The sequence below is a fragment of the Pelophylax lessonae genome (assembly GCF_965119305.1).
Source record: "Pelophylax lessonae genome assembly, contig: HAP1_SCAFFOLD_146, whole genome shotgun sequence".
Lineage (NCBI taxonomy): Eukaryota > Metazoa > Chordata > Amphibia > Anura > Ranidae > Pelophylax > Pelophylax lessonae.
In genome coordinates this window covers 160,541-182,381 of record NW_028120134.1, presented here as the reverse complement: position 1 = coordinate 182,381, position 21,841 = coordinate 160,541, and the positions used below count along the sequence as shown (strand labels likewise).

The following is a 21,841-nucleotide window of genomic DNA, read 5'->3' as shown; positions in this document are numbered from 1 at the left end:
TGGGTGAGTGGCTCCCTGCTGTGGGTGGGTGAGTGGCTCCCTGCTGTGGGTGGGTGGGTGGCCTGGCTCCCTGCTGTGGGTGGGTGGCCTGGCTCTCTGCTGTGGGTGGGTCGCCTGGCTACCTGCTGTGGGTGGGTGGCCTGGCTCCCTGCTGTGGGTGGGTGGCCTGGCTCCATGCTGTGGGTGGGTGGCCTGGCTCCCTGCTGTGGGTGGGTGGCCTGGCACCCTGCTGTGGGTGGGTGAGTGGCTCCCTGCTGTGGGTGGGTGGCCTGGCTTCCTGCTGTGGGTGGGTAAGTGGCTCCCTTCTGTGGGTGGGTGGCTCCCTGCTGTGGGTGGGTAAGTGGCCTGGCTCCCTGCTGTGGGTAAGTGGGTGACTGGCTCCCTGCTGTGGGTGAGTGGGTGGCTGGCTCCCTGCTGTGGGTGGGTGGTTTAGCTCCCTGCTGTGGTGGGTGGCCTGGCTCCCTGCTGTGGGTGGGTGGCTGGCCTTGCTCCCTGCTGTGGGTGGCTGGCCTTGCTCCCTGCTGTGGGTGGGTGGCCTGGCTTCCTGCTGTGGGTGGGTGGCCTGGCTGGCTCCCTGCTGTTGGTGGGTGGCTGGCTCCCTGCTGTTGGTGGGTGGCCTGGCTCCCTGCTGTGGGTGGGTGGCCTGGCTCCCTGCTGTGGGTGGGTGGCCTGGCTCCCTGCTGTGGGTGGGTGGCTGGCTCCCTGCTGTGGGTGGCTGGCTCCCTGCTGTGGGTGGGTGGCTCCCTGCTGTGGGTGGGTGGCCTGGCTTCCTGCTGTGGGTGGGTGGCCTGGCTGGCTCCCTGCTGTTGGTGGGTGGCTGGCTCCCTGCTGTGGGTGGGTAGTTTGACTCCTCTCAGGTCCAGTTCCGCCATTCCACACTGTTTGCCGAGGTGAGGGAGGTGGCGGCGGCCTTTGCCCTATCTGGGTAGAAGAAGATAATGTAGTGTGCCATGCGCTTCCACGCACTGGGCCTGCAGACCTTCAGTCCTGGCTTCTTCTACCCGGGCCCCTTTCCTATGATGATGACAGTAGTGTGTTGGGGCCCTGGTATGGACCCTAAAAAGATGGGCGCCCTGGCGCAGCTGCAAGTTTTTTGTCCTCTTGAGAGTTCCAGCAGGCGGCGGGCCCCTTCCTCGGCCATCGGACCATGGCCGACCAATAATGATAATATCGGTAAATTTCTGACCAATACTGATTAATTGAAAAAGTACGAAAGCCCTAATTGTCGGCCGCTCCGATAATAGGCCGACCCCTACTCCATATCTCCATACCTGCCGTTCCTCCATACCTGCCATGCCTCCATACCTCCTGTGCCTCCATACCTCCTGTACTTCTATACCTTCTGTGCCTCTATACCTCCTGTACCTCCATACCTGCCATGCCTCCATACCTTCTGTACCTCCGTACCTCCTGTACCTCCATACCTTCCGTACATCCATACCTCCATACCTGCCGTGCCTCCATACCTCCTGTACCTCCATACCTGCTGTAACTCCATACCTCCTGTACATGCATACCTGCTGTAACAGGACCGCGACCCACACTGTGTTTGTGGGCTTCGGTCAGTATACGGCTTCCTCCAGTCTGAATATAGATATCAGATTTTCCAGCCGCCCCCCATACAAAGCTAGCCGACAACTTAGCTTGTACTGGAATCCTCTCCTTTATTGAACAGTCACACAGAATTTATATACAGCATGGACCCCTCCCCCCCCCGCTCCTGATCAGATTACCACACACAGGTCAGGGGTTGCCTGATTACATTATCATATGCAGATGACATTGTATACAGAAATAGAATGAACCTGAACAAATTATCTAGCCATCTGGACAGAAACAATATATGAGTTCATTAACAATGGGACAGACAGGCTTAACAGAATCCACATCACACCTCAATACACAGACAATAGGGAGAGCCTGTCTCTGACATTGAGGTACAATACTCATTATCATAAGTGTAAACACAGAACCCATTTGAAGTAATCCAAACCATATTCTCAGTGTCCATTAAGTATCTGTCTTTCACTCCCAGTGATGGTGAGTACCGTCACACCTTCATGCCTGCTGTACCTCCATAGTTCCTGTATCTCTATACCTCTTGTACCTCCATACCTGCCTTGCCCCATACCTCCTGTACCTCCATACTTCCTGTATCTCTATACCTCCTATACCTCCATACCTGCCGTACCCCCATACCTCCTGTATTTCCATACCTGCCGTACTTCCATACCTCCTGTATCTTCATACCCCCTGTACCTCCATACCTCCCCATACCTCCATACCTCTTGTACCTCCATACCTCCCGTACCTCCATAACTCCTGTGCCTCCATACCTCCCGTACGTCCATACCTCCTGTATCTCCATACCTCCTTTACTTCCATACCCGCCGTACCTCTATACCTCCTGTACCCCCATACCTCCTTATATTTCTGATGGCAGCAATACATATGCTCCTCCCCCAGATGTTCCCTGTAATATTTATCTATGGCAATTAACATTCCTGGCTTCACACTTATCTGTATTCTCGTTAGTAACAGGAGAACAGCGAGGAAGAGATACTGAGAGAGGAGGGGGACTAAGATGCTCAGCTTGACGGTTCTGGTCTCTGTAGTGCCACAGAATCTACCATTTTGTTTTAGAAGGCTAATTATCCACCATTTTAGAAGGATTTCCAGGTGATGCCACAGTGCAACTCACAAGTTATGCGATTTAGAGTGCGACTTGAGTGCAGCTTTGATCCAACTTTACACTCTCTGGATCAAAGTCGCATCAAAGTAGTGCAGAAACCTTTTCAAAGTCACTGATTTTCAAAGTGGCATAGATGAGAACGGCTGCCATTGAAATCAATGGGCTGTGACTTGTCATGCGACTTAATGTGTCCAAAGTTGCATGACAAGTCACACTAGTGGGAATGAAGCCTAACACTCATTTCTCACATGTAATGAGGAATAGAAATGGATCCGTTACCTTCTAAACTTTCACATATGTCCCTTTCTACCTTATTTCTTTCATATATTGTGATGGTCACGTGACCCCCCCCCTCTCTCTCTCTCCCCCTACCCTCCCCCCCCCCCCTCTCTCCCTCTTTTTCTTTCTCTCTCTCTCTCTCAGGAGAAGCTGCTAGCCTAAACAAGGCAATGAAGACAGGAGGAGATCATGTTCTGTGAAGGATAGGAGGGATGGGGGTGGGGCTGGGCAAGTCTAGGCATGCCTGTCTAAGAAAGACCGACAACCTTTTCAGGTAGTGAAATATAGCTTATCAAATTCACATAAAGGGAGATAGCGTTGTCGGTGAAGAACAGGAAGAAGCTGACTGTCTAGGTTAGATAAGACTTTCTAAGCTATACAAGCAGCTAGCCAGAAAATTAATAATATCGAAGATAAAGATTGTAACGGAACTCCGACCCACATTGTACTTGTGGACTTCCGTCAGTATACGGCTTCCTCCCAGTCATGAAGATATATAGATATTCCAGCTGCCCCGCATACAAAGCTAGCCGACAACTTAGCTTGTATTGGAATCTCCATTTATTGAACAGTCACACAGAATTTATATACAGCATGGACATTCCCCTCCTGATCAGATTACCACACACAGGTCAGGGGTTGCCTGATTACATTATCATATGCAGATGAAATTGTATACAGAAATAGAATTAACCTGAACTAATTATCTAGCCACCTGGACAGAAACGATGTGAGGTCATTAACATTTAACAATGGAACAGACAGACTTAACAACAATCCACATCACACCTCAATAGACAGACAATAGGGAGAGCTTGCCAGTGACAGACTGTCCGTCTCCCACATAGAAGTACATGGAATACACATCTAAAGCATTGCTTTGATTATTTAGGAGTCACGGACTTCATGGCAACAGTCTATAGGTCTCACAGTGTAAAGTGGGATCAAATTTTCATATTTATTGAGATATATTGTTGATAAATATTACTCTCCCATTTGAAGTTATCCAAACCATATTCTCAGTGTCCATTAATAGTGATGGACGAACATCAGACAGGACGGTTCGCGGACGCGATCTGCAAACTTTCTCAAATGTTCGCGAACCGCAAGTTCACGGCGGACCCCATTCACTTTAATGGCAGGCGAACATTAAAAATCTCCAGGTCATATTAGCAGCCACAAAATACTTACTATCTGTGCACACATAGTCCCACAACATGGACACTGACATACCAGAAGTATTGCAATTGGAAAAGTTGCCATAAATTTTTATTTATTTATTTTCAGCCAAAAATGTATTTATTTTTTTTCTAAATCAGCCAGAACTGACAGCAGCCGGTAAATACATTGTCTAATAAATATAGGGTCCATTCACACATCTGTAAAATGGGTCCACATCCATTCCACAATTTGGCGGAACCTTTACAGACCCATTGATTTTCATTTCCAGTCTGAAAAATTAGGCATTCACAGGATAAAGAAGTAAGTGTCGGCCATTCCAGGCCCCAAAAATTAGCCCACATGGGTTTACCTGACAGCTAAGAACGTAGTATTCTGTGGCTGGAGGTACATTAGGCCAGTGTTTCTCAACTTCGGTCCTCAGGGCAAACTAACAGGCCAGATTTTAAGTATTACCTTGGGAAGATGCAGACTAGAATACTGCAATCACTGAGCAGCAAATTATATCACCTGTGATGTATTTCAGTTTTCTTGCAAACCTGGCCTGTTAGTGGGCCCTGAGGACCGGAGTTGAGAAACAGGATACAGAAGTAAGTGTCGGCCATTACAGGCCCCAAAAATTAGCCCACAGGTGTTACCTGACAGCAAAGAACTTTGTATTGTTTGGCTGGAGGTTGCTGTGTGGAGCAGGGACAGACTGTATAGTGACACAAGTCGCTAGATAATAGGTCCACAAAAGTCTTTTGTCAGTGTAGGGAGAGGTTGCTGTGTGGAGCTGGGACAGACTGTAGCAATTAGGCATTCAACGGACATAAAAGGCCTTTTTTACTTAAGACAGGGACCATGAATTGATATGGGTGGTGGCGTATATTTGTGGCCTGTCATGAGGAATTTGAATGAAACATGGTCTACTGGTCCCATGTGTTAAATTCCTCAGAGATCCATGCCTCATTCATTTTTAGAAATGTGAGCTAGTCAAAACTGTCATGAGCTAGGCGAGTGCGCTCATCGGTCACAATCCCCCCTGCTGCGCTGAACGTCCTTTCGGACAGGACACTGGATGAGGGGCAAGCCAACATTTCCATTGCAAATTGTGCAAGCTCTGGCCAGAGGTCAAGCCTGCCCACCCAGTAGTCCAGGGGTTCATCACTCCTCCGAGCGTCCACATCGGCTGTTAATCCGATGTAGTCAGACACCTGTAGGTCTAGGCGTTCCCTGATGCTGCAGCCTTTGCAGTCAACGGATAAGTCGCTGTAAGCCCAACAATCACCTAGGGACGATCCGCTGGACAGATGGAAAATAGGGTTTACATCCGTCCAGATTTGACGGATCGGATGTCAGCGGACATGTCTCCGCTGACATCCGAAGCCCCATAGACATGCATGGGGAGACCATTCAGATCTGCCAAAAAAATGGACAGGCGGATCTGAACGGTCCGCCTGTGTGAAAGGGGCCTAAGAAGGCACCTGGACTCCCATCACCGAATCCAGTCGGAGCAACGCCGTCAGAACCAGGGGTGTACCAAGGGGTTGGCGAGACCGGCGCCCGCCAGGGGCGCAGGCCGACGGAGGGGCGCAAAAATCATTGGCAGTGTTAGTGATTTTTGCGCCCTCCCCTCAGCCTGCGCTCCCAGGCAGCATGCGGCTCCAATCCTGGTCTGAAACATTGAGAGCGGCTGAGCGGGCAGACCAGGAGACTGAGACTGCCTCTCACTGCATCCCCAGCACACCTCCGGTCTTACACGCACTGCTGCAGCCTCAGCATTCCTCCGGCTCTATCGATTTTTCCCCTCTAATAAACGAACAGCTCCTGCGCATGATACATCCATCCTCGCTTCCATCTCTGGTCTCTCACTCTGGGTCAGCAAGGCAGGTGGCTCCCTCATTCCTCTTTCCCTGCACTGATTCCCCCTCAATGCCCTACATCAAGCCCTCTGAAAGTTCAGGCCCCTCTCTCTCTGTCACCCCCCCTCTCTGTCATCCCCTCTCTCTCTGTCATCCTCTCTCTCTCTGTCACACCCCCATTCTCTGTCACCCCCCTCTCTCTGTCACCCCCCCTCTGTCACTCCCCCTCTTTCTCTGTCACCCCCTCTCTCTCTTTGTCACCCTCCCCTCTTTCTCTGTCACCCCCCTCTCTCTGTCACTCCCCCTCTTTCTCTCTCACCCCCTCTTTCTCTCTGTCACCCCCTTCTCTCTTTGTCACCCTCCCCTCTTTCTCTGACACCCCCCTTTCTCTGTCACCCCCCCCCCTTTCTCTGTCACCTCTCCTCTCTCTCTGTCACCCCCTCTCTCTGTCACCCCCTCTCTCTCTCTCTGCCACCCCCTCTGTCACTCCCCCTCTTTCTGTCATCCCCCTCTTTCTGTCACCCCCTCTCTTTCTGTCACCCCCCTCTCTCTCTGTCACCCCCCTCTCTCTCTGTCACCCCCCTTTCTCTCTGTTACCCCCGCTCTCTCTGTCAAACCCTCTCTCTCTGTCAACCCCTCTTTCTCTGTCAACCCCCCTCTTTCTCTCTGTCACCCCCCCTCTCTCTCTCTCTCACCCCCCTCTCTCTCTCTCACCCTCTCTTTTTCACCCTCTCTTTCTCTGTCACCCCCCCTCTCTCTGTCACCACCCTTTCTCTCTGTCACCCCCCCCTCTCTCTCTCTGCCACCCCCCTCTGTCACTCACTCACTCACACACCCTTTTTCTGTCACCCCCCTCTTTCTGTCACCCCCCTCTCTTTCTGTCACCCCCCTCTCTCTCTGTCACCCCCCTCTCTCTCTGTCACCCCCCTTTCTCTCTGTTACCCCCGCTCTCTCTGTCAACCCCTCTTTCTCTGTCTACCCTCCTTTCTCTGTCACCCCCCCTCCTTTCTCTCTGTCACCCCCCTCTTTCTCTCTGTCACCCCCCTCTCTCTCTCTCTCACCCCACTCTCTCTCTCTCACCCTCTTTCTCACCCTCTCTTTCTCTGTCACCCCCCTCTCTCTCTGTCACCACCCTTTCTCTCTGTCACCCCCCCCTCTCTCTCTCTGTCACCCCCTCTTTCTCTGTCACCCCCCATCTCTCTCTGCAACCCTCCTCCTGTCTCTGTCACCCCCCCCCCCCCGCTCTCTCTGTCACCCCCTCTCTCTCTGCAATCCCCCCTCTCTCTCTCTGTGTCAGACCCCCCCTCTCTCTCTCTGGCAACCCCCCCCCCCTCTCTCTGTCAAACCCTTCTCTCTCTATCTCTTTCTCACCCCTCTCTTTCTTGTTGTTCACACCTGACACGATGTTTGCCCACTAGAGAGCTCTACACTGGGCCAACAAGGGACACCTCAGAAACTTTCAATTCCCTTAATACATTTTTTTTTGTTAAATTTTTTACTTTTTCATGAGGGGGCGCCGATACAGCTCCTCGCCAAAGGCGCTGGAGACCCTAGGTATGCCTCTGGTCAGAACCCACAAAGCCACACTCCAGGCTCACTGTCCAGCCTCTTCTCCTTCTCCTCACAATTGTCCTCCACTCCACCTTCCATCATGCTGTCCTCATGTTGTTCTGGAAAAAGGTAGGCTTACGTGTCCCAAACGTTCGAGTGTAAAAAAATGATGACGCCGGATAACCCTCTTGCCCAATTTTTGACTGCTGGCTTGTCGGAACTGATAGCCCGCCAACTACTGCCATATAAACTGGTGGACTCGGAGGCCTTTCAAAAATTTGTGGCTCTTGGAACACCACAATGGAAGGTCCCAGGCAGGAAATATTTCTCGCAGAAGAGAATCCCAGAGCTGTATGGTCATGTTCAGTGGCAAGTGAATATACTGTATCTCTGGCACACAGTGTTGGTGCCAAGATACATCTGACCACAAACACATGGTCTAGCAAACACGGGCAGGGAAGGTACATCACTTTTACTGCCCACTGGGTGAACCTTCTGACAGCCGTCAAGCATGTAACCCGTGGCACCCGTGTAGATTTGGTTGTACCACCACGGATTGCATGCAGGCCTGCCTCTTCTACTCCTCCTCCTTCTCCATCCTCCATCTCCTCCTCAGCTGACTCCTCCTTTTCCGCTGCTACCGTCTCTTCCGCTGCGCCACCCAAGATCCCCAGAACCTATTCGGCATGCCAGGTGAGACGTTGCCATGCTGTGCTACATCTGTTGTGCCTGGAAGCCAAGAGCCACACTGGTCCTGCACTCCTTTCAGCTTTGCGTTAACACAGATCAGTGGCTGACACCGCTCAATTTGACAGCTGGTAAAGTGGTGTGCAACAACGGTGCCAATCTGCTGAGCGCGCTGAAACAGGGCAAAATTACACACGTGCCATGCATGGTACACGTCCTGAACTTGGTCATGCAGCGATTCATTGTCAAATACCCTGAGGTCCAGGACGTCTTGCGGCAGGCCAGGAAAATCTCGGGCCATTTCAGAAGATCTTACACAGCCATGGCTCGCCTTGCTGAGATTCAGCGGCGACACAACCTGCCCTTCAGGCATCTTATTTGTGACTGCCTGACGCGATGGAACTCAACCTTGTATATGCTTGATAGGCTGCTCCAGCAGAAACGTGCAGTTAACGACTACCTGTACGAACTCTGCGGCAGGACAGGTTCTGGGGAGCTTGGGTTTTTTTTCACCTCACCAGTGGCTGCTCATGCGGGACACATGCAGACTTCTGCGGCCATTCGATGAGATCACCAAACTGGTCAGTCACGGCCAGGGTGCCATCAGTGACATCATACCTTACGCCTTCTTTCTGGAGCGTGCATTGCATTGTGTCACTGATCAAGCCGTCGAGGAGCAGGAGCAGGAAGATGAGGAAGTCGCAATGCTGGATGAATATAGAAAGCATATTATAGTGGATTTGTATTGTGCAGCATTGTGACTGGTGAGAGGTTCTGCAGCGATACTACAACTACAAATAGTGACAAACGCAATTAGAAAAAAGTATTATAACTGGTGTGATAGACCAGTGACCCCCCAAAACGACAGATTGAAGCAGGGGTGTTATATAACAATATACTTTCATAATAGTGTATTTGGGTACTGCAGAAATTTTGCCTCTGCATCATCTACATCACCTTCCCCACCACTAACATTAGAGATCTCGGAGTAGGCAGCAACAGCAGGGACCAACCTCCTTGGGCTAATCTGGGTACTTGTGAACTGAGGGACCCTGCGCTTATGGATTTGAGTGAAAGAGTGCTCACTCAGTGCTATAAATAAATGAAGTGTTTTAGGTAAGCTGCTAGCTGCAAAAAAAAGTGCAAGTGCTCTTTAGAAATGTGGATATGTGAATGCAGCGCTGCTTAAAAATATCAATATGAATAAATAAATGTAAAAAACTGACGATCATATACTCATAATTATCATAAAATTATACAAACATATATTTCTAATAATCAAATAAATAGGATTAAATAAATATATTGTGCTTGAAATAAAAGTCCATTAATAAATCCTTTCGGAGTAGTGTGTCCTTCCCCAGTATTTATAAAGTGCTTGAGTGCTTGATATGTGCTTTACATGGGGTTTCCCCCTTCAGATGTCTACTTACCACTAAGTAGATATAAGCAGGCATGAATAATTAGACTTTACACTCCGCATCTCCAATAAGGGAAGGAAAAAATTGTTGCTGGAAGATCAAGGTTCATTCCCCGTGTCCTCAAGGAAAAAAACTATTCATAGTGAAGTTCGTTTAAACATCACATTTAATGGGTATACAACGGGGGTTTATACTCACAAACATCACACAGTTACATGCAGGGAATAAAACAGAGCGGCTCGGTGGTGTGCTGATCCCGCAGCATACAATCCTCCGGCCGGAGATCACGTGGTACTCGCTCTACCTATCGCTAGACGCGTTTCGCTGTGACACACAGCTTCATCTGTAGCTGACATGAGAGGCGTACCACTCGGTTTAAGTATGTTGCATTGCCACTCCTACTTGCTTTCAAGTCCGAAAACTGATACTTTGTATTGTATATGTTGCTGCTACTCTTAATTGATTGCAAACATCGGAGTGGATGCTTTCTTATGTGAATGTTAATAGAGATAATTTAAAACAGTGATGATCTTTATTTAATATTAACTGATTTTGTTTAAAAAACAATACAGGTTACTCCTTATTGCCCTCTCCTGGTGAGACCTGTATTTTTTGGCAATAAAGGTTGGTTCTAGCCCATACATCTTGCGATTGGTTATGAGCGATTCCATGTATATGGTTGGATTAAAATATCATTCTTAATTGCACATGAATATTCAGTTTACAAGGCTGGGAAAATTAGATATCATTATAAATACATATTTATGCAAACAATCTATAGAATTATACAATTTATTTAAAATCCTTAAAATTATTAAATATGTTAAAATTATTAAAAATCATTAATATAACAATTTATATCCAGGTCAACATTCAAACCTTTAGGTGTCATACTGTCTAATTTATGAATCCACCATGTTTCATTTTGTGAGATGGCTCTTTTCATGTTAGTGCCTCTCCAATGTTTTTCTACCGTATCTATTGCACAAAATTTCAATTTACTCGGATCTTTATTATGTACATTTCTGAAGTGGTTGGACAGACTATGCTTTTTAAAACCTTTTTTGATGTTGGCAACGTGTTCTCTAAGTCTGATCCTGAGTTCCCTGGTGGTCCGTCCTATATACTGGAGTCCACATTCACACTCCAATAGATAGGTGACATGGGTGGTCCTGCAGGTTATAAACTTTTCTATTTTATATTGTCGATTAGTAACATTTGATTTAAAGTGCGTTTCTTTTTTGGATTTGTTATTTTTTCTGCATGTGCGGCATATGACACAATCTCTGCACCTGTAGAATCCTTTTTGATCTAGGAACGTCACCGTTTTTTTCGGAGGGTCAGGTATATTTTTAGCAATTTTGTCTTTAAGGATAGGTGGTCTTCTGTAAATGAATCGTGGTTTTGTTGGTAAAATATTCTTAAAAATAGGATCTCTCATTAAAATGGGCCAGTGAGTTCTAAAAATGTTCTCTAATTGCTTGTACTGCTGATTAAAATCTGTACAAAAGGCGATTTGATGGGTTTTCTTTACTTTATTTCTGGGTTTAAGTAATTCTTTTCTGTCCATGTTTATGACTTTTTGTTGGATCTGATTAAGATTTGTGGTTTTATATCCTTTATTTTTAAATCTTTGCAGTAACATATTAGATTGCTGCAGATAATCATTTTCAGATTGACAATTTCTCCTAAGTCTCAACAATTGTCCTTTTGGGATTGCTGCTAACCAATTCGGATGATGATTACTGCTGGTTGGTATGTAACTATTTCTGTCCGTACTTTTAAAGTACGTTTTGGTGGACATATGGTTGTTTGATTTGAAGATGGTAAGATCTAGATAGTTAATTTCTTGTTCATTTATCATTGCTGTAAAAGAAATCTGATATTTGTTTATATTCAGAGACTCTATATATTCTGACAGGGATTCTTGCGATCCCTCCCATATAATTAAAATATCATCAATAAATCTTTTAAAACCTTTTAATTGCGGGTGTGGTTTGTTAAAAATGTAGTCAGCTTCCCATTTATTCATAAATATATTAGCTACTGTGGGGGCATACTTAGCCCCCATAGCTACGCCTTTCGTTTGCTTGTAAAAGTGCTTGCAGTGCCAAAAGTAATTATTGCAAATGGCCCATTCTAAAATGTCTAATAAAAACTCAATTTGGGACGGAGGTAATTTCTTGTCTGCCTTTAAAGCCCATCTGACTGCTGCTAAGGCGTCTTTTTGATATATATTAGTATATAATGAATTGACATCCACACTCGCTAAGATTGTAGTGTCCGTTATTTTTAATTGCTCGATATAATTGATCACATCTTTGCTATCTTTAATGTAGGATGTTGTTTTCTGTGCCAATGGTTGCAGGTGAAAATCCACATATTCACCTACCCGTGAAAAAATTGATTCTATTCCGTTGATAATCGGACGTCCGGGTGGCTTCTCCATATTTTTGTGGATCTTTGGTACCTGGTATATAATCGGCATTTTGGGAGCTTCAGGTATTAAAGTTCCTAGATCAAAAAGGATTCTACAGGTGCAGAGATTGTGTCATATGCCGCACATGCAGAAAAAATAACAAATCCAAAAAAGAAACGCACTTTAAATCAAATGTTACTAATCGACAATATAAAATAGAAAAGTTTATAACCTGCAGGACCACCCATGTCACCTATCTATTGGAGTGTGAATGTGGACTCCAGTATATAGGACGGACCACCAGGGAACTCAGGATCAGACTTAGAGAACACGTTGCCAACATCAAAAAAGGTTTTAAAAAGCATAGTCTGTCCAACCACTTCAGAAATGTACATAATAAAGATCCGAGTAAATTGAAATTTTGTGCAATAGATACGGTAGAAAAACATTGGAGAGGCACTAACATGAAAAGAGCCATCTCACAAAATGAAACATGGTGGATTCATAAATTAGACAGTATGACACCTAAAGGTTTGAATGTTGACCTGGATATAAATTGTTATATTAATGATTTTTAATAATTTTAACATATTTAATAATTTTAAGGATTTTAAATAAATTGTATAATTCTATAGATTGTTTGCATAAATATGTATTTATAATGATATCTAATTTTCCCAGCCTTGTAAACTGAATATTCATGTGCAATTAAGAATGATATTTTAATCCAACCATATACATGGAATCGCTCATAACCAATCGCAAGATGTATGGGCTAGAACCAACCTTTATTGCCAAAAAATACAGGTCTCACCAGGAGAGGGCAATAAGGAGTAACCTGTATTGTTTTTTAAACAAAATCAGTTAATATTAAATAAAGATCATCACTGTTTTAAATTATCTCTATTAACATTCACATAAGAAAGCATCCACTCCGATGTTTGCAATCAATTAAGAGTAGCAGCAACATATACAATACAAAGTATCAGTTTTCGGACTTGAAAGCAAGTAGGAGTGGCAATGCAACATACTTAAACCGAGTGGTACGCCTCTCATGTCAGCTACAGATGAAGCTGTGTGTCACAGCGAAACGCGTCTAGCGATAGGTAGAGCGAGTACCACGTGATCTCCGGCCGGAGGATTGTATGCTGCGGGATCAGCACACCACCGAGCCGCTCTGTTTTATTCCCTGCATGTAACTGTGTGATGTTTGTGAGTATAAACCCCCGTTGTATACCCATTAAATGTGATGTTTAAACGAACTTCACTATGAATAGTTTTTTTCCTTGAGGACACGGGGAATGAACCTTGATCTTCCAGCAACAATTTTTTCCTTCCCTTATTGGAGATGCGGAGTGTAAAGTCTAATTATTCATGCCTGCTTATATCTACTTAGTGGTAAGTAGACATCTGAAGGGGGAAACCCCATGTAAAGCACATATCAAGCACTCAAGCACTTTATAAATACTGGGGAAGGACACACTACTCCGAAAGGATTTATTAATGGACTTTTATTTCAAGCACAATATATTTATTTAATCCTATTTATTTGATTATTAGAAATATATGTTTGTATAATTTTATGATAATTATGAGTATATGATCGTCAGTTTTTTACATTTATTTAATCTGGGTACTGTTGTCAGACTGCTGAGTGGCAGCTGTTGCTACCTCCTCTTCCTGATCCGATGCCAACAATGGCTGCGCATCGCAAACGTCTTGTGATGGATCGGAAAATAATTCTTGTGACTCAAGCGGGGGGGATGTGGTGGTGGTGTTGTTTGTGGTGGTGTCTTTGGGGGTGCACACAGCAGAGAGTGAAGAGGGTGCAGAAGAGGAAGGCTGAGTCTGGTGCGTCCTTTGTCGTAATCAAACGCACCTTCTGAAACTTCACACTTTGGCTCCGGCCTGGTGCTCCTGCCCTACCCCTACCACCCCTGCGGAAGGGCCTGCCTCTTCCTCTGGCTGTCATTTTTAAATGACCCTGTGACAAAAGTCTCTAGAGAAGTGCAGTATATGTGGAAGAAGGTATATAACACCCCGCTTCAATCTGTCATTTTGGGGGGCCACTGGTCTATCACACCAGTTATAATACTTTTATATAATTGCTTTTGTCACTCTTTGTAGTATTGCTGCAGAAACGCTCAGTCACCACACCAGTCACAATGCTGCACAATACAAATCCACTATAATATGCTTTCTATATTACAAAGTATGTTATAAGTGTATTACACCCCTATATAGTGCACTGCACACCAAATAATAGTACACCTATACCAAATACCAGTCCTTGAAAGGACTTTTGTGGACCTATTACCGAGCGATTTGTGTCACTCAAGCCCCATACACACGCAGATCGTCGTCATACAAACGTCGGCGGACGAAAGATCTGCCGATTGTATGCGTGTTAGTATGGTGCCTCCGACAGCTGTCTGCACACAATCTGCGGACAAGAGTCTTTCTTGCAAACATGAAAATTTTTGTCTGCGGACACCAGAACGGACAATTGTTTGCCTGTCAGTACAGAAATCAGCCGACAGACCGCAGATTTGCAAGACTGGGCATGCTCAGAAAATAAAAAACACAGGGAAAGTTAACCATTACATGCCATCACTTCTGCAGTCAGCTGAAGTCTGCGGACAAAATTCTTGTGCTGTCCTTGTGCTGTCTTTGCACTTTTCAACAGACACCGACATCCCGGGGAGAAAAGACGAACATTTGTATGACGACGATCTGCGTGTGTGTATGGGGCTTTAGGTAGGTTCCTGTATGTGAGAAGGTAGCCGCCCACAGAGGCAAGGATTTATTTTCTGTTTTATCTTGGATGTTTTTGCTGCATACAGTCTGGTGAAGAAAACACCACTAATAAACCACACTGTTGTTTGCAAGCACTTGTCGGCTATCTCTATGGGAAAACGCACCCCCAAAGGGGTCATCTACGCCTACCACCGAGCTAATCCCTCACAGTGTATATAGGAGTGTGTATATGGGATTGTATGGTTGGGGGAGGGTATAGGATTGTGTATATGGGATTGTATGGTTGGGACGGGTATAGGATTGTGTATATGGGATTGTATGGTTGGGGAGGGTATCGGATTGTGTATATGGGATTGTATGGTTGGGGCGGGTATAGGATTGTGTATATGGGATTGTATGGTTGGGACGGGTATAGGATGGTGTATATGGGATTGTATGGTTGGGGTGGGTAAAGGATTGTGTATATGGGATTGTATGGTTGGGACGGGTATAGGATGGTGTATATGGGATTGTATGGTTGGGACGGGTATAGGATTGTGTATATGGGATTGTATGGTTGGGGAGGGTATCGGATTGTGTATATGGGATTGTATGGTTGGGGAGGGTATAGTATTGTGTATATGGGATTGTATGGTTGGGACGGGTATAGGATTGTGTATATGGGATTGTATGGTTGGGGAGGGTATAGGATTGTGTATACGGGATTGTATGGTTGGGACGGGTATAGGATTGTGTATATGGGATTGTATGGTTGGGGAGGGTATCGGATTGTGTATATGGGATTGTATGGTTGGGGCGGGTATAGGATTGTGTATATGGGATTGTATGGTTGGGGCGGGTATAGGATGGTGTATATGGGATTGTATGGTTGGGGTGGGTATAGGATTGTGTATATGGGATTGTATGGTTGGGGTGGGTATAGGATTGTGTATATGGGATTGTATGGTTGGGGTGGGTATAGGATTGTGTATATGCGATTGTATGGTTGGGGCGGGTATAGGATTGTGTATAGGGGATTGTATGGTTGGGGTGGGTATAGGATTGTGTATATGGGATTGTATGGTTGGCGGTGGGTATAGGATTGTGTATATGGGATTGTATGGTTGGCGGTGGGTATAGGATTGTGTATATGGGATTGTATAGAAACATAGAATGTGTCGGCAGATAAGAACCATTTGGCCCATCTAGTCTGCCCAATATATCTGAATCCTATGAATAGTCCCTGGCCCTATCTTATATGAAGGATAGCCTTATGCCTATCCCATGCATGCTTAAACTCCTTCACTGTATTTGCAGCTACCACTTCTGCAGGAAGGTTATTCCATGCATCCAAAAGGCCTCGATGGTACTCGAGACTACTCGAGACTACTCTCTCAGTAAAGTAATACTTCCTCATATTACTTTTAAACATTTGCCCCTCTAATTTAAAACTGTGTCCTCTTTACAGAGTTGATTCCCTTTATGTATTTAAAAGTTTCTATCATATCCCCTCTGTCTCTTCTTTCTTCCAAGCTATACATGTTAAGGTCCTTTAACCTTTCCTGGTAAGTTTTTTCCTGCAATCCATGTACTAGTTTAGTAGCTCTTCTCTGAACTCTCTCTAGAGTATCTATATCCTTCTGGAGATATGGCCTCCAGTACTGCGCACAATACTCCAAGTGAGGTCTCACCAGTGTTCTGTACAGCGGCATAAGCACTTCTCTCTTTCTACTGCTTATACCTCTCCCTATACATCCAAGCATTCTGCTGGCATTTTGTGCTGCTCTATTACATTGTCTTCCCACCTTTAAGTCTTCTGAAATAATTACTCCTAAATCCCTTTCCTCAGATACTGAGGTCAGGACTGTGTCAAATATTCTATATTCTGCCCTTGGGTTTTTACGCCCCAGGTGCATTATCTTGCACTTATCCACATTAAATTTCAGTTGCCAGAGTTCTGACCATTCTTCTAGTTTTCCTAAATTCTTTTCCATTTGGCATTTCCCTCCAGGAACATCAACCCTGTTACATATCTTTGTGTCATCAGCAAAAAGACAAACCTTACCATCGAGGCCTTTTGTAATATCACTTATGAAGATATTAAACAAAATTGGTCCCAGTACAGATCCCTGAGGTACCCCACTGGTAACATGACCTTGTTCTGAATGTTCTCCATTGACTACAACCCTCTGTTGTCTGTCACTCAGCCACTGCCTAATCCACTCAACAATATGGGAGTCCATGCTCAATGACTGCAGTTTATTGATAAGTCTTCTATGTGGGACAGTGTCAAAAGCCTTACTAAAATCTAGATATGCAATGTCTACTGCACCTCCACCGTCTATTATTTTAGTCACCCAGTCAAAAAAAATCTATAAGATTTGTTTGACATGATCTCCCTGAAGTAAACCCATGTTGTTTTTCATCTTGCAATCCATGGGATTTAAGATGTTCCACAATCCTATCCTTTAATAGGGTTTCCATTAATTTGCCTACTATTGATGTCAGACTCACTGGTCTATAGTTGCTCGATTCCTCCCTACTACCTTTCTTGTGAATGGGCACGACATTTGCCAATTTCCAATCTTCCGGGATGACTCCTGTTACTAATGATTGGTTAAATAAATCTGTTAATGGTTTTGCCAGCTCACCACTAAGCTCTTTTGATAATTTTGGGTGTATCTCATCAGGACCCTGTGACTTATTTGTCTTCACTATAGACAGCAATCTTAGAACATCTTCCTCTGTAAAGACACATGCATCAAACGATTCATTAGTCATCCTTTCAAGTGGAGGTCCTTCTCCTTCTTTTTCTTCTGTAAAAACTGAACAGAAGTATTCATTAAGGCAGTCAGCTAGCCCTTTATTCTCTTCTACATACCTTCCGTCCTTTGTTTTTAATTTAGTTATTCCTTGTTTTAATTTCATTGTTTTTTCATTTATATATCTGAAGAATGTCTTATCCCCCTTTTTCATAGACTGAGCTAGTTTTTCTTCTGCCTGCGCTTTAGAAGTTCTATATGGGATTGTATGGTTGGGGAGGGTATAGGATTGTGTATATGGGATTGTATGGTTGGGGGAGGGTATAGGATTGTGTATATGGGATTATATGGTTGGGGAGGGTATAGGATTGTGTATATATGGGATTGTATGGTTGGGGTGGGTATAGGATTGTGTATATGGGATTGTATGGTTGGGGAGGGTATAGGATTGTGTATATGGGATTGTATGGTTGGAAGAGGGTATAGGATTGTGTATATGGGATTATATGGTTGGGGAGGGTATAGGATTGTGTATATGGGATTGTATGGTTGGGGGAGGGTATAGGATTGTGTATATGGGATTATATGGTTGGGGAGGGTATAGGATTGTGTATATGGGATTATATGGTTGGGGAGGGTATAGGATTGTGTATATATGGGATTGTATGGTTGGGGTGGGTATAGGATTGTGTATATGGGATTGTATGGTTGGGGGAGGGTATAGGATTGTGTATATGGGATTATATGGTTGGGGAGGGTATAGGATTGTGTATATGGGATTGTATGGTTGGGGAGGGTATAGGATTGTGTATATATGGGATTGTATGGTTGGGGTGGGTATAGGATTGTGTATATATGGGATTGTATGGTTGGGGTGGGTATAGGATTGTGTATATGGGATTGTATGGTTGGGGGTGGGTATAGGATTGTGTATATGGGATTGTATGGTTGGGGAGGGTATAGGATTGTGTATATATGGGATTGTATGGTTGGGGTGGGTATAGGATTGTGTATATGGGATTATATGGTTGGGGAGGGTATAGGATTATGAATATATGGGATTGTATGGTTGGGGTGGGTATAGGATTGTGTATATGGGATTGTATGGTTGGGGAGGGTATAGGATTGTGTATATGGGATTGTATGGTTGGGGGAGGGTATAGGATTGTGTATATGGGATTATATGGTTGGGGAGGGTATAGGATTGTGTATATGGGATTGTATGGTTGGGGGAGGGTATAGGATTGTGTATATGGGATTATATGGTTGGGGAGGGTATAGGATTGTGTATATATGGGATTATATGGTTGGGGAGGGTATAGGATTGTGTGTATATGGGATTGTATGGTTGGGGCGGGTATAGGATTGTGTATATGGGATTGTATGGTTGGGGCGGGTATAGGATTGTGTATAGGGGATTGTATGGTTGGGGCGGGTATAGGATTGTGTATATGGGATTGTATGGTTGGGGAGGGTATAGGATTGTGTATAGGGGTTTGTATGGTTGGGGAGGGTATAGGATTGTGTATATGGGATTGTATGGTTGGGGAGGGTATAGGATGGTGTATATGGGATTGTATGGTTGGGGCAGGTATAGGATTGTGTATATGAGATTGTATGGTTGGGGAGGGTATAGGATTGTGTATATGGGATTGTATGGTTTGGGGAGGGTATAGGATTGTGTATATGGGATTGTATGGTTGGGGTGGGTATAGGATTGTGTATATGGGATTGTATGGTTTGGGGAGGGTATAGGATTGTGTATATGGGATTGTATGGTTGGGGTGGGTATAGGATTGTGTATATGGGATTGTATGGTTGGGGAGGGTATAGGATTGTGTATATGGGATTGTATGGTTGGGGGTGGGTATAGGATTGTGTATATGGGATTGTATGGTTGGGGAGGGTATAGGATTGTGTATATGGGATTGTATGGTTGGGGAGGGTATAGGATTGTGTATATGGGATTGTATGGTTGGGGAGGGTATAGGATTGTGTATATGGGATTGTATGGTTGGGGAGGGTATAGGATTGTGTATATGGGATTGTATGGTTGGGGTGGGTATAGGATTGTGTATATGGGATTGTATGGTTGGGGAGGGTATAGGATTGTGTATATGGGATTGTATGGTTGGGGAGGGTATAGGATTGTGTATATGGGATTGTATGGTTGGGGTGGGTATAGGATTGTGTATATGGGATTGTATGGTTGGGGAGGGTATAGGATTGTGTATATGGGATTGTATGGTTGGGGAGGGTATAGGATTGTGTATATGGGATTGTATGGTTGGGGAGGGTATAGGATTGTGTATATGGGATTGTATGGTTGGGGTGGGTATAGGATTGTGTATATGGGATTGTATGGTTGGGGAGGGTATAGGATTGTGTATATGGGATTGTATGGTTGGGTTTTCTTTACTGTTTTTTGTTTTTTATTGGTTGAGCCGGATGGACTTTTTTTCAACCTGACTAACTATGTAACTATGTGACTGTGTTGTGGTGACGTTCATCCTGAGGACAACTAACCTGCATTGCTGTGTGCTGCACCTCACATTAATGCATGAAGTAGCAATGTGTTGTGTTTAAAAAAATACATGTCCATTTTTTTTGCACATTTGGGTGCATTGTTAGTCTATCATTTCAATTGGTTTCCTAAAGAAATATTATTATGCAACTTAATGCATGTTAGTGCATCGTCAAAATGTAAATGGGCTCTTGAGCTTGACATCCACCAGAAGCTCCAGTCTCCCCCCAAAAATGTACAAATACCGGAGCTGCTGACTTTTAATAAAGGGACACTTACCTGTCCAGGGATCCCACTCTGTCCTTACCTGAGCAGGTTCTTCACCGGGTTTCGGGTCCATAGCACTGGCATCACACTGCACATGGGTGAGTCGCGCTGAACCTGTGAATGTTTCCCCAGTTTTCTGGGACCTGTGATTTGCCCCAGAAGGCTGTAGGTGAAGCAGGAGTGAACTTCCGCTCTGATCACCTAGATGATCTAGGCAGAAGTGGGAGTGGATACCTGTCAAAACCAGGTCCATTTTTCCCCCCCCAAAATCGGTGGCAGCTGGGGTATTGAGGGCGCAGGGGCGCCGCCCCCCCCCCCCCCCCCATCCATGCGTCCGACCCCCTAATCTGCATGCAGGGCACCGGACGCATGGAGCTTAATGGTTTTTTTTTTTTTTTAAATCACCTGATTAGAGCCAGAGGCTCTAATAGGGCGATGCAAAGGGTGGAGCCGGGGTGCAGAGCAGTGCGCCCTGAGCCCACCCATTGTGTGACAATTGGAATGAAAATTCGCTATTGTTACACCGATCCTCCTCCTGGCCAATCAGGAAGAGCGTCCGATATGTGCTTCCTGATTGGCCGCAAGGCAAACCCCATGCCATTGGCCGAGGAGGAGGTGGGAGCGGGAGGACTGGAGGAGACGCGCCGCCAGGGGACACAGTGAGGAGAAGCCGCCTGCTGGGACTGAAGAGAAGCCACCGCCACGGCTGCTCCAGGGCTCCAGGTAAGTGCACTGGTCTCGGGGGGGGGGGCCCAAACTGCATTGAAGGGGGCACGCATGCTGGTCTCTGCATTGATGGGGGCACGGCACGCTAGTCACTACATTGATGGGGGCATGGCAGGCTGGTCACTGCATTGAAGGGGGCATGGCAAGCTGGTCACTGCATTGATGGGGGCACGGTAAGCTGGTAACTGCATTGATGGGGGCACGGCAAGCTGGTCACTGCATTGAAGGGGGCACGGTAAGCTGGTAACTGCATTGATGGGGGCACGGCAAGCTGGTCACTGCATTGAAGGGGGCACGGTAAGCTGGTCACTGCATTGAAGGGGGCACGGCAAGCTGGTCACTGCATTGAAGGGGGCACGGCAAGCTGGTCACTGCATTGAAGGGGGCACGGCAAGCTGGTCACTGCATTGATGGGGGCACGGCAAGCTGGTCACTGCATTGACGGGGGCACGGTAAGCTGGTCACTGCATTGAAGGGGGAACGGCAAGCTGGTCACTGCATTGAAGGGGGCACGGCAAGCTGGTCACTGCATTGAAGGGGGCAAGGCAAGCTGATCACTGCATTGAAAGGGGCAAGGCAAGCTGGTCACTGCATTGAAGGGGGCACGGCACGCTGGTCACTGCATTGATGGGGGCACGGCAAGCTGGTCACTGCATTGAAGGGGGCACGGCACGCTGGTCACTGCATTGATGGGGGCACGACATGCTGGTCACTGCATTGATGGGGGCATGGCATGCTGGTCATTGCATTGATG

At 45.8% G+C, this 21,841-nt stretch overlaps 1 protein-coding gene across 1 annotated transcript in view; it reads left to right on the top strand.

The window, feature by feature from the left end:
- The window catches only part of LOC309543506 (uncharacterized protein), a 194,277-nt gene that overhangs the window by 100,402 nt on the left and 72,034 nt on the right, over positions 1-21,841 (top strand). The gene's annotated exons all lie outside the window — the stretch shown is intronic.